This window comes from Nymphalis io, chromosome 5 (genome assembly GCF_905147045.1).
Source record: "Nymphalis io chromosome 5, ilAglIoxx1.1, whole genome shotgun sequence".
In the NCBI taxonomy this organism is placed as follows: domain Eukaryota; kingdom Metazoa; phylum Arthropoda; class Insecta; order Lepidoptera; family Nymphalidae; genus Nymphalis; species Nymphalis io.
The window spans coordinates 6,472,010-6,488,554 of record NC_065892.1 but is presented as its reverse complement, the minus strand read 5'-3'; the positions used below and the strand labels follow the sequence as shown (position 1 = coordinate 6,488,554).

The 16,545-nt window shown below is 29.6% G+C and overlaps 1 protein-coding gene across 2 annotated transcripts in view; it reads right to left on the bottom strand.

Moving 5' to 3' along the window:
* LOC126768474 (cAMP-specific 3',5'-cyclic phosphodiesterase) overlaps positions 1-16,545 on the bottom strand; it is a 341,168-nt gene that overhangs the window by 186,773 nt on the left and 137,850 nt on the right. Inside the window, exon 1 of one of the 2 annotated variants that reach the window (XM_050486611.1) lies at positions 11,378-11,529. The exons of the other annotated variant lie outside the window; for it this stretch is intronic. The gene's annotated coding sequence lies outside the window, so the exon portion shown is untranslated. Of the gene's footprint in view, positions 1-11,377; positions 11,530-16,545 lie in introns of those variants that run through there. 2 annotated transcript variants of the gene reach the window in all.

The following is a 16,545-nucleotide window of genomic DNA, read 5'->3' as shown; positions in this document are numbered from 1 at the left end:
CAAATGCGAAACTATTTTTTTTATTAGTTGCACTCAATTGAATATAAATGTGAATGAAATTTTGTATGCACGAATAAGGTGCAACTGCCTTAACCCCACCCACTCATACGCGAGTTAAGCTGCGGGCGGCAATTAGTTGTTCTAAAACAATATTTACTGTTATTACAATTTATTTCATTAGAAAAAAATACATTTAAAAGATTATTACATTATTTTTAGCTACTTATTATATGTATGTACATATACTTTTATCATTTATTCCTGGTAATAATAAGCTTATAGGGGAGGATTACGGTATGCTATATAAGAAACGCCGTTAGTATGCTCGACGTCTACGTGACTATGACATTTTATTACGATCTTAACTTTGAAGTACTTTTATTTTCGAAGATGGCGGTATTAGAACTGATTGTCGGTCTCCATAACCGTATCTAAAGTATTTTAGGAAAGTTATATTTGACAATATGTATATAGTGTCTGAAAGGGAAATAAAAGAATACGTCTTTTTATACTTTCACTCGCAATTTGGACCCTGAATATTAAGGTTGCCCAGAATTAGCAAAGGGATTGCTTTTATCGTCCTCGGGTTTTACTATATTAAGGAATGTCAAGTAAAAGTAGTGAAACCAGTCTTTCATGTACACACTGTTTTGTAGGTTTTATTTTGTAACAGCCAATTAACATTGTTTTACCGTTTAAAGTGAAAAAAAAACTCATATTACTCATTGAGGTTTAAATAAAATATCATAACTATTGTATAATTCTAACAATGATATATCGTGATATACAATGTTTTATAATGTTCTTTTTAAAACTATTTTCAAACAAACATAGTTATAAGCAAAATATTTTATAGTTTATTTTGCTTTGTTTTATAGAAATACGCATGAACGCACCTAGAAAATAAGCGAATTTTAAATAATTTCACTTTTTGTTTTAAAATAACATTTCGATTTAATTTTCAACATTTGGAAATTAAATTAAATTGCTTTTTTAATTTTAAGCCACGTACTTACAACATTATTTGTAATGTCAAAATTTAATATAAAAGGTCCATTGTTCAAGAAGGGATCATTTTCGCTGACAAAACGGTAACGGTGTCATGTAAATTTATCTAAACCTTTATTTTGGTATTCATTTCAATTTATCTCATACGAAAAACAAAAAGGCAAATGCATCTCGTCTATTCTTAGTCTCTTCTTTACTAAATATATTCAATCTTAACCTAAATTTAATACACAAACGATTATAAAACATACATCTTTAAAATACAGGCAAAAAGACAAGTTCCCTATTTATACTTAGAACTTATACCAGACAAATGAAACTTAGAAAATATATACATTTTTTAAGCCGCGCAATTTAGAAGAATGTTCTTTTACACATTTTGTCATTTTTATACAATTTATACACATACATAAATATCAATCATTCAAAATATAGTATCCAACCTAAAGCAGGGATTATAATTGGCCTCGTATATCTTGCCTCACCCAGAGTGATTACTCAGATCTGCCACATGCCCGACTCACCCCTTGTTTGAGTAGTTATTCAACCTTTGGAAAAACGTCAATCAAAACCAACATTCATGACACGCCCGCGAAGAGATTGATTTTCTTTTAACATATTGTAAGTTTAACTCGCCATCAAAGAGATCAAAGAGAGAGTACAAACAAAAATGAACGAACGCGGGTTGATATGCCACATTATTAGCAGTTTTGAAAAAGTTTCCAGTTCAAATTTAAAAAACCTTTGAAATATATAGTATATGATTATCGATAGAAAAATTATAAGCTTTGCTCAGTAACAAGCAAATGAAAAGTAAAATGTACCAGATAGATATATTTCAAAATAGCTTATTAATCACATTAAATAAAAAATAGCTTATTGCACATTTTACACGCTGCCAATGAATATGTACTACTTACAAATTTTATTTTTAGGTGCTTCTAATCATTAATCAGCATGCTTTGCAATACCCTGTTTCATCTATATACATATTTTATAAACAAATATTCGATATAATTCGCAATCTCTTGCTTATTGTTTGTTGATGATACAATATCAAAAATCTTTAAGCTGCTATAACAATAACTTACTGTACTGTATTTCAACTCAATCGGATATCTGATTCTAATACAAACAATTACAAGCATTATGTATGACATAACGAGAACAGCAGATCCCTAAATTTTTTTGTATGGGAATTTCGTTTTGGAATCAGATGTCCGTATAGAAGGGAGTTCTTTTGATATATCCGTCACGGCTCCCTTAACAAGACAAGGCTAGTGCCCTCGGTGTTCCATTTTTATTATAGGACACAATTTCAAGAAGTTAAGCAAATAGTGTATATAATATATACATTTGAATAAAATACATATTTAAAGGAGAATCATTTCATTTTATTTTTAACATAACATCATCATCGATGTCAGCTCATATTATGGTATGAAGGAAATGGAGCAAAATTAAAATGAAACTTATTAAAACATTACCCCTTTGCACGCTTTGCACGGATACAATTAGAGTGTTGTGAGTTGTTACTGATGTTTTACAAAGAATGAAATATAAATAAATTTCATAAAATATAATTAGTTTATCGAGCATTTTAGCAGACTGGAATATAGCATCCTAATTTCAACCCTACTAAAAGGCATTACCCTGTTAAAGGCGACCAAGGTATTTTTATTAAGCCCCAATAAGCATTATCGTCAACACTAAGCGCTTTAATATCTCACAGGGCAGCTATCCCACAATTAAATGCGTTTCCAAGGGTATTAAGGATACACTAAAAGCATCAGGTAGAAACTTAATTGTGGCAAAATCAATCTTTAATAATATATATCTTTAATAATATGGCTTAAAAGAAATAATCGACGAAATGGAACGACGCATACAAAATTCAGCAACATCAGCTTCTAACAATGAGTGAGTAAATTCCGATCATTTAAATGATAGCATTTGTTTGAAGGTTCAAATTGAATTCCAAAAAATTCCAACGTATTGTATTTGTTTACTTAAGCATTAAAAAGTTTTATTCATTATCACTGACTTTGTTCTGTCGGATGCGGTGATTTAGTCGTTCGCCGTACAACACAAAATCGTTGTTACGCATTAGAATCAATCGGAAATTGCTGGTCGTCCCAGAATTTCAGCTGTTAAAAAAACCGCATGTGCTTACACTTGATAGAAGCGAAACTTTTTAAATATAACGTTATCTTTCTCTTTCTTTTTACGTTCGTATCTATCTTCTGGCTCGTGTAACGAAATCTGCATCAACGTCCTTAAAAGTTTACTCTCAAGATTATTATCGAATCTCTTCATAAACTGTAAAACAGTTTTGATTTTTTTTTAATTTGTAAATAAAAGATAAAACTATTAAACATATATAATAATTAATCTTCATCACATTTTTAAGTAAATTTACTTTGTTGCTAATAAGTGAAGTAATTATTTATTCTAAAAAGTAAATGAGATAATGTTAAGGATAAACACCTTTGTCTTAATATCAAGAATAGATAACCATATAAACCGTTCTCATCCGACTTTGATAATAAGGAGGTTAAGCATTAGGTCTTACCATTAAACAATGGTACAATAATAATCATTAAACGATTTTAAGTTAATTTTATTTATTATGATTGATTTCATGTGAATTATAAAAATAATTCGTCGCTATAGGTGGAAAACTAGAAAATTCATATTAATTATTTCTCTAAGCCGAACTGAGTAGGTATATTAAATATTTTTAAATTTTTAATTCAAGTGTATACATGGACTTATACGCATATATAATCTAGGCAAATTGTAGGTCTGTAGGATATTGTATATATACTATAAAAAAAATATATTAGAAAAATCGACTAAGTTACATACTTATATATTTGTTAACATTTCGTTCGAAACTCCTAATATTAAAAAATATTTGCAGAACATTGTATGACTACGTAATGGCAAGAATACAAGACTCTTTTATCCGTTTAATGAACCATTCAGCGGATCTCGGTCTACCAGTTTAGACTTTAAGGTAAAATTTATTCGCTCAGTGAGACGATTTAATACGTTCGAGCTACAAAACTCTTAACAACTAGCGAGGATCCTTTAAAGTTCTATTAATAAACTCTCTACTAGAGGGAAAGGAAATTACTTCTCATAATAGATTTTTTTAAACTGTACTATATATATTACTCGAATCTCTAAAGAACAACCATTTTAGACTTAAGCAACAAGACCATTAGATGGAGGTGGATAATTATCTCGTTCTTTTATCACATTCATTAGCAGTTCGCTTGCTCTCGACAAAAGCCTTTAGTTTACACTGTGTACACCAGAATTTCCATCTTCCTTTTTTACTCGAGTCAAGATTAAAACATTAATTACGATTTGCTAGAGAATTTATAGTAAGAATTATCAAGTTTTCTAAGTTTTTTTTAATAACTTCGGTAGAAGGATGGGCATTTGTGTTACCTAATGGTTAGTGGTCACCAGCACCCATAGACTTTTGCGCTGTAATAAATATTAACCATTCCTCACAATGTCACCAACCGTTGAAACTAAAGTGTAAAGTCCATTAATACACTGGCTCACTGACCCTTCAAACCGGAACACAACAATACTAAGAACTTGCACAAAGCCCCTACCACAGAGTATATATAAATTAAACAAAATCAAAATAGCTGTATTCGAACTAAGAGTATTATTATAAGTACTTTTAAGTCATCATACCCATTGAAAAACATAATAAAAAATGACAACTGTATACAATCAAATATGTCTTTGAATTAACGGGAAAGATTTTTTTACAACATCCAAAATATCTCCGCTACTGAAAATTTTCGAAGGTCCGCAATTAGCAAGTAGCAATGTGGATATGGAAAACTTCATCCGTAAAATCAATATGGATGCTGACATTTGGTCACAGAACATAAAGCCGGAACGGTCTGGAACGTATGTATGTCGTGCTCGACACCATCAAAGTATCCGGCTGGTTTACGGCTTGACGTATGTATGTCACATGGCCCGCCTTTTCCCGTAACTCACGTCTAAGCGTCAAGAAAACAAATAATTTTGATGCTTAACATCTTAAACTTTTGTCGCCATTTGGAAAAATCATTAATGGTTGGCAAAAGTTACCAATACCAAAAAATAATATTAATAACCTTAATATATTGTTACAATATTTTAAATTACCAAATCAGTACTAAAAGTCAATAAGTGTCAATACAAATGATATAGCAAAAAAATGTATACTCAATAAAGTATTACGTAAATTAATAGTGAATTAATTATTTCACAAAACAAAAAATCTTCTTTTTTTCATATAATGTACAATTTAATTTATTTAAAAACAGCATGCTAGTTCATAATGATACATTATCGTCATTATCATCTCTTTCTCGTCCACTGCTTTACGCCATTAGTAGCGTGTCATAACGATACACATATCGAAAATAGAAAGAAAAACCTTTTTGCAGTTTTTTTCACATTCATATCAATTATTTAATATTTTTCTATTATATTATGACTTTATAATATCAAGTTTATTGTTGTTGGTAAATAATAACATTTCTGAATTTTTATACACTCATTGTATACACAAACATCAGAAAGTGAAATCTTAAGTCTTGCGTTGTTTTAAAAATATTTCATTCAATAATTTATGTATTTAGCACTAAGGTAATGTACGGTAGATGATAATTCGGAATCTACATAACAATCTTACGTCATAATAGCTTATATCTGATGAAGATATTAATAATGGCATATTAGTAACATAAAGTATAATATAAATAATGTTTTAATTTTGTAAAAGTAACGAAGGCTGTAAATGTTGGCCTGTTAGATAGTATTTTCTTCCAGCGCCCTATATAGAGGGAAAAAAATTGAATTCTGGTTTAAGCTCACAATACTCGATTAATATTCACGTATTCTAACCACTGGGTCACCTCGGTTTTAAATTTTATACTAACGACTACTTGCAACGATTGAATAATTTTGAGTTATGTTTTTTTTATATATTAGGAAGGGCGACGGGTAAATGGGCCATCTGTTGGTAAGTGGTCACCACCACCTAAAGATTTGTGATATAAGAAACCATTAACCATTCCTTTACATCGTCAATGTGCCACCAACCTTAGTAACTAAAATGTTTTTTCCCTTGTGGCTGTAGTTACACTAGCTCACTCATCCTTGAAACTGGAACGCAACCATACTAAGTATTGCTGCTTAGCGGTAGAATAGCTGATGATTGGGTGGTGCTTACCTAGACGGACTTGAACAAAGCCCTACCACCTAATAAAACTGCATAAAAATTTAAACTGCATAAAACATAGGTAATAATTAAATTTTTAACAAAAAACGAACTTTCATTAGAACAACTTTAAAATTTCTAACGCAAACTTGCTGCTTTCAAATGTTGCCTAATTAATACATTTTGGGGGCCTTAGCACAATGCTGTTTTAGCCTTGGTATAACAAGTTAGCCTTAGATATTCCCATCTAATCTGAAATTGTAGATGTTATCGATAAAGTTTAGCACTATCGGAGTTGAGAAATCAGGTTGACATTGTGTTTCTTTTTTAATGCTAGCAACGAAACGAATAATTAAAATATAATTTTATTTCATTTTTTTTTATTGCTCAAACAATAAACAAACTAATTGTTAAAGAAAATGCGAATATTTTAACAATACAATTCAGCACTTTTAACTATTATTAATGAGTTCTGAATTAATCAAATAATCGACAGCATTTGTCACTAAATTATAGCAATTATTGAATCACAAATTTATAATGATATGTATTTTGGGATGATCATTGTAAAACAGTTTTATATGTCAGATGTGATTAGTTAATACAATATTTCAATTTCGGAATTTCAAATTACGAAATTCCAAGATCATTCGGAAAAAAATTTAAATAGCTTAATAATTTTCTAAGAAAAAGATGACAATTTAATAAGTTTTATATAATTGTGCCTGTAATTACTATATTGATATATAGTTTAAACGTTTTTATATAAAAAAAACTAAACATTTTAATGAAATGAAATTTCACTGAGACACAAAACTAAAGAAACCAATTCAACTTTGTCTTGAAATAGTACCGAGAAAAAAGAATCTACATAATTATAATGTTTTAATATAACGAATATTATTGTTTACTGTAATATATGTATATGACTAAACAACGACTGAAAATAACGCGACTTTTTTGTAATTTATATATTTCGCATTCATTTCTACGGGTGTTTTTTATAACATAGGTAGACGAGACGAGTTATATATTAGGTAGGGAGACGAGTATATGGGCCACCTGATATTAAGTGTTCACCAACGCCCATAGATATTTGCATTGTAAGAAATATTAATACTGGGAACTAAGATGTTGTGTCCTTTGTGCCTGTAATTACACTGGCTTACTCACCCTTCAAACCGGAATACAACAATGCCACGTATTGCTGTTTTGCGGTAGAATATCTGATGAGTGGGTGGTACCTACCAAGCTTGCAAAAAGCCCTACTACAAGTGTATTTAATAAGGGCATTGTAGCTTATCTAAATGCGATTATGATTTTCTTAATTTTTTCTGTACTATCTTATCGACGCTGAGTTAAGACGAAATAAATGTTGTTAATAATTCTCAAGCTAATTTTGTGAATTTATCACGGGAATATTGGTTAGCTTGAATTATGAAATTTGTCGTAAGCTAGTCTTTTTGTTAATTTTTAGATCGCCTTAGATCGCTTTAGATCGATGGTCGTCGAATATGATGACTTTACGAAACAATCGAATTAAAAGTTTCGTTAAATCAATATTATAAGTAACATTTGCTTGTAGGAATGGATATGCTTTTATGCGGAGGGAAAACCGAAGAATTCAAATTGTACCAATATTCTCAAGTAGCGTCATTTGGTATATGCTAATGTAATAGTCATTCATTTCCAACCCAGGCTTTACTGAACCAGAACAAATGGCTTGGCGAATTCGTAACGATGCTCAAGTCCAATTCTCACACTTTTCATACATAGCTTTGTTCTCGTTTATTTAATTTCTTTGTTTTATTAATATACTTTAACCGAAATGCTAGAATTATTCTAATATTAATAAATAAAATGGAATTATAGTTTGTTACTGGCTTTGTAATTTGATATAATGATTTTGTAGCTTAAATCGTGTATCTACGTTACAAAGCATTTTTTTTATAAAAACATAAAGATATTTAAATAATAAATTTAGCTCAGTTTTTAAACGGTTTTATTAACATTCAAAACTTATGAGAAGATCAATTTTAAAAATATTCTTTGACATTATCTTTCTAACTTTAAAAGTAGTTTTATCGAAAGAACGCATAATAAAAAAATCTAGGGTCGTACGATAAGGTCTATTTGGCTTGTGTAGGCAGGCTGGGTAAGGGCGGAGATAGCAGTTGACCCTATTACATATACTGATTGTTTTATAGTATTCGGTTTTATTACTGTATTTAAAAATATAAGCATACCCGACGACGGGACGGGTAAGCTAGTTCGACATAATATAATTGAAATAATTCGCAAGGATTTATGTATTTAAGCGAGAATTAAAAGGTTTTATTACAAAAGTAACTTGATACCAAGCTAAGGCTAAAATCGAGAATTTCTTGTTTAAATTGTTAAGATGTAAAAGAAAAAATTGCGTAGGTATCATTCATATGTACAAAATATATCACGCTACGGCGTATTCATGGAATGTTTAAGAATCTGCAAATAACTCTCGTTATACGATCATTCTTGATAGACAAGCATTTAAATGAAGTGCCATTTTTCATTAGAATCTTTGAAAGGTAAAATGTAACATGCTTTAAATTTTTTATCTGCATGAATCTGACTCGAGCAATGCTTTTATATTGTATTAATTAAAATTCCTCATAAATAGAAATCTTTATTCTTCTGCTAATCTTTGCTGGATTCTTGTTAATAAATACTACAATTGACATAAATGGTAATTAATAATATTCTAAGAGGTATAGTATAAAAAATATTCTATTGAAAATGATTCTTCTTATCTTCTTAACCGATCTTAACCGATGATCGTGGGTTCGAACCCGGGCAAGCACCACTGAATTTTCATGTGCTTAATTTGTGATTATAATTCATCTCGTGCTTTACGGTGAAGGAAAATATCGTGAGGAAACCTGCATGTGTCTAATTTCACTGAAATTCTGCCACATGTGTATTCCACCAACCCGCATTGGAGCAGCGTGGTGGAATAAGCTCCAAACTTTCTCCTCAAAAAGAGGAGAGGAGGCCTTTAGCCCAGCAGTGAGACATTCACAGGCTGTTACGGTTACGGTTACGGAACTTTTTTAAAGTCGGTTAAATAAACATTCGGTAATAATTATTTAGCATTGAGTATTTTTCTTAGTTAATAATTAAATTTTAATATAATATATTTTAATCCAATGATCTTTGAAAAAATATTTAGTTACAGTAAGGGGCGGGAATATTATTTATGAGGAAATATTTATTGTACAACCATAATAATAAAATGAAAATATAATTCAAAATTCCATTATTCTGTTAATATAATCAACTATAATAAATATCATAAAAATTGCAACATATAAGTAAAACTGCGTTAAACCAAAATTAAAAATAAATTAGTTTTGCATCATCAGTACAAATGCAATTCGATTAATATTTCGTTCATTTAAAAAAAAATTGCAATCGTTTATTTAAAAATCAAAAATGAATGTTAATAATATTGACATGTTATAAACGCGCTAGTGTGTCCACAATTATTTTGCATGGCTTCTTAATAAAAGATAGTCGAATTCCATAATTACTTTAATCCGACCGCTAAAACAAGATTAAACGACATTATACTGAGTAAACTTTGAAGGACATGTGGAAGTTTTATTTAATTAGTATTATTGTTTTTGCTATCAAATGATTTTTGTGAACTTTCTTCGAAAACGGAAATAAATACTCATTGTGTTAACCTTTATCAATAATAAAGGCTTCAGTGAGTTTCTTAATAATATTTGAGTTAAAGTAAACTAAAGTAAAACAATAAGTTATTGTTGAACATACAGAAAATATCGATAAGAAAATATTTCAAATTATGAGATCAAGATTTTTAATTTTTTTTTTATTTCATAGACATAATAATGAAATTTAAGAAAACGCTTTTTTTAATTTTGTACTTATCATAACATCTGGTATATTAACATAAAAAAGCAAATACATTTCTTATGTAAATTTTTATGCGAGTTCTTGAGGTATTTGAGCAGATAGAGATCACCTCGCTATGTGAAAACGTAAACATGTCGCTTAGGCAAAATCGTGACGGGAATTTCAAGATATTTAAGAGATGTCAAAGAATAACGTTTTGAATCAAATATATACAAAATATTATTATGTGAACATCAAAAAATATAGTAAATTTTATTATAAAAGTAGGGTAACAAAAATGGTATACCCCTAATTCTAAATGATCTTGTGCACGAAAAAGATACGTCGTATTTCATCCAAATAAATTTAGCAATGAAAACACGCAACACCACCTACTTACCTAGTACATATTATTGCGACGGCCCATTCAATTAAATGCACGAATATAGCCGATAGAATTGTCTTTTTAAAATTATATCATATGTTATTCAGTTCATTAAATACATAATAAATTTCTACAAAAAAATATATTTCTTTCATGATTCAAGTTAGTGTTTAACAAATTCTTTTTCACGTCTAATATCAATAAAATTATATCGTCATAATACGATCTTGAGATTATACATTAATTATTAACGCAAACAATGGTCTTGTTTACTTATAGCTATAATAACCTATGATATTATCAATACAGTCATGTTGTTGTCTCACAGTGGGCTCAGAATAAGTTAATATTATACTATGGAATAGTTATCATAACTGTCGTCATTAAAATATGGAAGAATCTTTGAGTTTTAACTATATATGATAACTACTTACTAGGTAAATATAAGTGAATTTATATTTTTTTTCTTTGTTTTCGTTTCTATTCTTACCATCAAGGTTATTTCGGCTCGTATCGTATCGTAAACAGAAACCGGATTGAAGACCTCACTATCAAATTGATAATATTCATTTGTGTCACTTCAATAATTAAACATACTAAACGAACCGAGTACTCGTTAACTTTAACAACAATTTCCTGCTTTAGTTGTAAAGTCACAAACTAAGTGCGTCGATCGCAAACAAGAAACTTCATACACACGCGTCTGTAATTGCCGGCAACGCGATTAACTATTATTACAAAGCGCACAAAAAATAAAACATCATATTTCAAGGTTTCAAATTTTAACTACACATTCCATTTATGCAATAGGCACTGATTCGAATAAACTCCACTAAATAAGATACCTTAATATAAGAGAAGTTATAAACAATACCGGCACCGAACGTGCTCTTAACCGGTACTAATTGCTACTCAGACGTTATCAGAAAATGTATGAAGGTAGGTGACATTTCGTAGGCATGTGCCTCCAACGATGTGCGGAGGGCGCGCCGCGGGAGGCAGCGCGCTCACTCGCGGTTAAGAGAGGACTGTGGGTGCGATCCGCTGCTATACAAGTAACGAGCGGGGCGTATAGCGGGCGTCAGAGCGGGTGCTCTCGACCACTCGAGCGGAGCGGGCATGAGACGATGACCATTACCACAGCTAATATCTAACTAAGTTTTGCTGCTAAGGGTCCGATCTGAGTCAACCCCTCTTGCAAATACTAGTAAATTAAATGTTTCTGGTTTCTGCCGATTGTTAGGCCGTTGTTTGGACGCTGTGACGTCATGACCTATTACCATTCAACCTTACTGTTACAATATTATTACCTTACCCACGGGGAATTAAGCAGAGGGGTGGCAGAAGCCACAACAAGTCGACGTATAGATAACGGGTTTGATATCGTGAAGCGTGTACCTACAATATGTTGATAAGGATGAAGTGCAATAAAAAGTGGTTTTAGTTATTTATATGTTATCTTGCCGTTTATTAGTGATTACAATAGCTATTTTATTCGCCATTTCTAAACAACGGAACTAATATAGAATATCGAAATATCTAGATATTGTACTATTTTTTTACTTAGTAGTTATAGAAATATATAATAAGTAATGAAATAGGCCAAATACTATGTTGTATGATGTAAGTAATGACCAATCTAAATATTTACAAAATAAATTAAAATCAGCATAAACCAAGTTTTTTTTTATTCGCGCATAAATCTCTTGTAAGCAATTGTTTTTATGTGAACAAAATGTAATGTTGTTACTTTTATTAATAATGGATATGAATATATTTAAATACAATAATTAATCTATATTTCAGTTTTAACATAATTAATATCAATGTAATTACAGGCAGAGGATATAACTATCGAATACTTTAATGGATAGTAACTATGTTGTATGTTTCTATGTGTATCGTTTTATATAATAGAGCTGATGATATAAGTGCAAACAGAATATAATAAATTATAACGTTTTTTATTCTGACTATGCTATACTGGACTAAATCTAGTAGGATACAAATTATTAGTTTATTGTTTTTTATCGTATTCATGTAATTGTATCCAGTTTTGAGATTTGAAAATTATTACTGTTAGATTAAAAATCAAATAAACATTTCAAAATAATTTATAACAATAAAAAATAAACTAACCATAAATATACCTTTAATAAGTTATAATTTAAATTTATTTAACATTAGAGTCAATATAAAAACTGCTTTGTTTCATATAAAACATTTGCATTTTAATAGATCGTATTTCCAGGATATATAAAGGCATTATTTTTATACATTTTTTTTTTTGAAAAATATTTTTTATAGCAATAAAGTCGAAGAGAAAATTTTTGTCTTATCTTCGCTTTTGTGGCAACTATAACACACCATACACAATTGTACCAAAACTTTAGAGGGCTAATAATAAACACATTTCTTGCACACACAAGAAGAAAAAACATGTTCGAATATTGCGTTTTTAAATACCAAATTGAAGTATATACAGTGAATACATAAGGTCGAATCGAATCGTGAGCAGTCCTTGAGGAAATCTTAACGGTTATTACAGTTTCCTGAGCAATATACAAATTTCTTATGTTTTCAAAACCTCAGTTAATGTTTTCTGATCAATAGGTAATCAATCTAATGTTCCGAGCGGTTTTATTGTAACTTCAAAGTAAATGGCTTATTTCAAACGCTTCACGAACGTGGCGTGAAATTGCAAATCTCATTACAACTCATCCGTAACGAAACCAATAGAGGCGTTACATATAACTTTATGAAGAATACATAGTAGAATACTATAATGTTTAATATGGATCTTAAAAATGTTCATAAGATTTCAACCGATCCTGCTGCTTGTATAATATATATATAATTATGTAAAATAAGCATACGTTTGACCATTGACGCGTCGATATTTTCAGGAGGTCAGTGAACTTTTAAGCGTCGTAGTAGAGCTTAGACTTTATAAGATATGCTCATATTATATACTACATAATTGATTGATTGAAAGATATTTAATCTGTAATTAATACAAGGGGAAAAATTCTAAGTAGCTAACAATGTAAATAGTATTTGTTTTAAAGGTAAACACTTGCAAAATATTTGTTTCATTTTAACAATTAATTATATGGACAAATGCGACATGATTTAATTGTTCATTCTTTATTGCACCTGTAATTAAATATAACTTATACTGAGAATAACAAAAAAATAAATTAAAATTAATACATGCCTATAAAATAAAGACGAGTGGTCTTTAATTGTACAAATATTAAATGAATATGACAATATTAATTGTTCTTCAGTTAATTGTCATATTATAATAATTATAACTATAATTATCATTATTAACTCACAAAAGACTATTGCTTGTTTAAACCTATATTAAGCCTATATATTGCCATGTCCTGGCAAAATTTAAGTCAATCATCAAATATTTTCATTTAATTAAATGTATTTAATAACAATTAATTAAATACATATATTTTGATATCTAATAACAATTTATAAATAAATTATTACATAATTTATATAATATATTATATGAACATGATTAGAGAAAAATAATATCCATTTACCAATTTACAAACAATTGATACACATATAATTCATTACCACTAGGAATAATGACAAGAATGCTAAAAAGATTAATCGTTTGTACACAAGTTTGAGCGAAAAATGAATCAGTTCAACCATTATCATAAATGCATTGAGATTCTTTCAAATTATTACTTCGATGCACTTACTGTAATGAACAAAAAGATGTAACTTTGACGAAGATAATTATTCGATAGATTTAGCATTTTCCACCACAGTTCCCAAACTTAACGACCTGACGAAAGATGGCACTAAAATCGACGAGACAAAAGAACAGTTTCCCAGTTTCTAGTAAATTATTAAGCAATTAATTAAAGATCCTTACCGTCATCGTTACTAATTCTGCAGATAATATACTATATTTACATTATAACAAATTATATAGTTGCTACATAAAATTGTATGAGATTAATAAAAATTAAAATAATTGTATGAAGTGTTATGAATCAGCGTGTACCTACTGCCGCAAGCACTGGTAGATATCAGTACAATAATTTACTGGGATGGTCCCAGATTATAGTTCTGTAACATGCGACAACTGAAATAAATCATTTATTTCATATTCCACGTATTCTATTCACTGAGTAACTCAAACTGTTACTAAAATTATTTATATTTATAATTATATATAAATAATAATTAGTCTTAACAATTAGCTTAAAATCAATTCATTACATTTCTTGTATTTCAGGTCGCGCGGAATTAGCTCGAAAACAGACTGATTGGGCGTTCTGAAGCAAACAAAATCTAAACTGGTTCAACAACTTTGCGCTATCATTAGCATTTAATTAGCGAATCTATTTACTTGAACAGAAAGGTAATGTCATGCTTCTTTATCTCCTCAAAGTACGAGCCATTGTATCACAATTTATTCTATATAATTATTATATGTAAATACTATTTGTCAACTATATGCAAATATTTAATAAGGATGTTTTATCAATATTCTTTTCTTTATTTAATACATAAATCATTAACCTTTTCAACTTATTCCATAAAATCTATCTAATTTGTTTCCTGAATATTAGTATACTGGTGGTAGGGCTTTAATGGTGGTAGGGCTTTGTGCAAGCTCGTCTGGATAGGTACCACCTACTCATCAGATATTCTACCGCAAAACAGCAATACTTGATATTATTGTGTTCCGGTTTGAAGGGTGAGTGAGCTAGTGTAATTACAGGCACAAGGGACATAAAATCTTAGATCCCAAGGTTGGTGGCGCATTGGTTATAAGCGATGGTTGACATTTCTTACAATGCCAATGTCTAAGGGCGTTTGGTGACCACTTACCATCAGGTGGCCCATATGCTCGTCCACCTTCCTATTCTAAAAAAAAAAATATTATAAAATATTTAAATAATCCTTTGCTAACTTACTTTGTAAAGCTTATAATACCCTCACTACCACCCAATATTTGGTAATATCCTTATTATCGAATATTCTTTTAATGTTAAAAAATAAATAATCCATCAAAAAAACGAATCGTATAATACATTCCACTTTAGTCAGCTACTTTGATTAATATCCAAACATAAACATTTCATTCGTGACGCTGATAAATTGTCAGATAAAATGAGTCGTAATCAGCAATTTACCAACATCAATATAATATAGAAACATTAAGGGTACTCATAACATAATCAAGCCTCTATTTTTAAATATAATACTTAAATAAAAATAAAGTTAAGGCGCACAATTTTTAACAATATACACATATATATATGTAGTTAATAAAACAAAAAGAAACAAGACATACAAATATAAACAATGCTTAAGAGATAACCCAACGGATGAGGCATGTTGGCCTCATTCGTTATGGATTTCCAAAAAAATGGTGCTTTGAATGAAAATTAGGAACTTTAGAAGTAAAATTAAAGCGGATATAAGAAGTTTGAAATAATTGTAGCGCATAAAATAGCAGAGCTATTAACAAATCGCTTGGAATATGAAAATCTAAGGTTTGTACTCCTACTTCGACAAGTATATTAAAAAATTATAAAAATAGACATTGAAAATATAAAGGTTTAAACTACAATTACAAATATACATACAACACTATTATGTATATCCACAACATAATCGATTATTTTGATCCAATGACAAACATTGTATAAACACGTCAAATAAAACAAGCTTGTAACACCCAATTTCCAACTTAGCTAAGTCAATACTTCCTTCTTGGGCAGTATATTCCATTGCTTAATAATTCCTGCATATAATTTTACATTTAACATTAATAATTTATACAGTTATTGTTTAAAAAATCTTTAATATGTGAGGTATAAAACTGCGAATATTAGTTTTTTATAGTCCATGTTTGGTGTTAACCTAGCACTACCTAAAGAATTCTGAAGTGACCGAAACATATGAAAATCTGAGGGTACAAGGTCAGGACTATATGATGGATACAGTACCCAACCAAGCTCTCTTA